The 2,306-nt window shown below is 41.5% G+C and overlaps 1 pseudogene across 1 annotated transcript; it reads right to left on the bottom strand.

The window, feature by feature from the left end:
* Positions 1-715: 715 nt before the first annotated feature.
* LOC308250694 (large ribosomal subunit protein eL42-like) lies at positions 716-1,040 on the bottom strand (annotated as a pseudogene). Its single transcript has one exon. The product of its transcript is annotated as a large ribosomal subunit protein eL42-like (transcript).
* Between the last annotated feature and the right edge of the window lie 1,266 nt (positions 1,041-2,306).

The raw sequence follows: 2,306 nt of genomic DNA on the forward strand, positions 1-2,306 counted from the left end.
CAATACATCTTTCTGCCACAGTCAAATTACCGTCAGCACTCTTCTTTCCAGGACCTTGTATAATTCATGTTTTAAAGCATCAAGATCATATAATTCCTGTAAAACCTGGCCTGTCAATATACTTTATGGGGATGTGATTAGAGGACAGGTATATTATGATTCATCAAGGACCAATGTAATGAGAACAATAAAGATTAATCAGTTTTTGGACTCTTAAGATTACTATACAGTATTTTGTATTACTTTTTGTTTACCAAGGTACTTTTTTTTTGAACATATCAAGATTTTATCTATATATATATAAAAGCCTAAGTGACCATCGCAACTGAATGGATGACCAAACAGGCTGTGTGGGGCGACCAGGCCAGCAGGGGGGTTAGTGAGGAGCGACCAAATGACCAAGCAGCAGGCTGTGTGGGGCGACCAGGCCGGCGGGGGGAGGGCAGTTGGGGGCGACTAGGCTGGTGGTGGTGGGGCAGTTGAGGGTGACCAGGTCAGCAGGGGGGGGAAGTTTGGGGTGATCAGACAGGTAGGCAGGTGAGCAGTTAGGATTGTGGTCCTGGATTGTGAGATCGGGCCTAAACTGGCAGTCAGACATCCCCCAAGGGGTCCCGGATTAGAGAGGGGGCAGGCTGGGCTGAGGGGACCCCCCTCCCATGCACGAATTTCATGCACCGGGCCTCTAGTTGTCATATAATAAAACAAAATATGAAGCTTAGAACTGGATCACTTGACCCTTTCTCTTCTTATCTCCTCCCAGTTGAAAATGCTTGCACCTCTTAATAGCCAGCATTCTCTTAGGTCTGCAGTTAAGCTCAACACACTCAAGCCTCAGCACAATCTTTTTTGTAGTTTTAGCCTTTTTTCCCCTGGGAAATCGGCTTAGTCTGCCCACCATAGCCACTCTGCTGCCTGTCATAATGCCGCTTTCCCTGTGCCCACAGAGAAGCCTTGATCTTCTTGTACTGTGTTGCTTTGTGGGGTTGATGCTTGCCACACTTCTTACAGAAAGTTCGGTGGGTTTTAGGAACATTCACCATGTTTGCAAGTGCTATTGGCAGGGAAAGCAAGATGATCTACCAAGGTACTTTTAAAATATATTTTCTCAGTTCTTACAGCATTCCTATAAGATAGGTGAACTGTTGTTCTTGTGTCCCTTTCACAAGTAAAGAAACCGAGAGTCACAAGTGGTGGAACTAAGGCTAAAACTCCTCATGTGTCGTCTCAACCTGTCCCTTTGCCCATGCACCTCATTAACTCAGCAGAGTATCAAGTCTTCCCAGGCTTATTCCTGAATGCTCAATAGTTGCTTTGAATATAAATGACATAAACATTATATGAGAAAGTAATTAAACAAAGTCATAGTATGTGAGAAAAAGGAATTTGTCCATGGTGATGAAGAGGGGAAACCATAAAGGGGGTTCTACAATGGAAAGGCTACCTACGCATAATACTGTGTAGGACTAAAAGACGTATGTTCCAGCCAGACTTCCTGGGAAGATGGGAAACTAGGATTTGCTTCCAGCCACAAGCCTTCTTCTGTTCCAATTACTCCCTTCCAATTTTGTTTGCTGTATATTAGTCACATTACAGTATTTCCATGGTGATAAGCTAGGACATTGCAAATACTAATCAAATCAGTCTGCAGAAAGAAGAAGACCAGGGAACAAAGGACTTCCTGGTTACACAAAAATGACCTGTTAATCACCAGTTCTGAGGCAGTTTAAAGGAAAATGAAAGGATACCATAAAACAGAAGGAAATTAAAATTATTCAACTTTTCGAAAGGTTTTAGATGCAGTAAACATGTCAGCTCTCACACTCAGTAAGTTTAACGATTCTCGGCACACTAAACATCATCTTTTTAATACATTGGCACAATTCAAGAGATCATAAATTCAGTGTTATTTTAAGTGGCTAAGAAGTAGAAAATATTTTAAACATGTTAAAACCATATAAGAAAAAATGTAAATCTTCAACAACAACCACAAAACACCCCAAAGTCTCTGTCTTTTCTTAGGAGCTAACAAACAGCCCTGCTTCCTTCAATGGGGAAAGCATAGTTCAGGCAGTGGTTTATCTGTTCACAGGCAGGTAACTGCCTGTTTGGATGTTTTAGAAGAATGATGGAATTTTTTGCTACCCTGAATAGATGATCACGTATTAAAAAAAAAATCAAATGTTATTTATCTATATGTCAGGTGATATATGCCACTTATTTCTTTTTTTCTTCTTTGAAGAATGGAATGGTGTTCTGGATAAAGCAAGCCTGCTGCTATGGAAGGAGTAGGGTTGTCCAACCACATG

The sequence above is a fragment of the Plecotus auritus genome (genome assembly GCF_963455305.1).
Source record: "Plecotus auritus genome assembly, chromosome: 6".
Classification (NCBI taxonomy): domain Eukaryota; kingdom Metazoa; phylum Chordata; class Mammalia; order Chiroptera; family Vespertilionidae; genus Plecotus; species Plecotus auritus.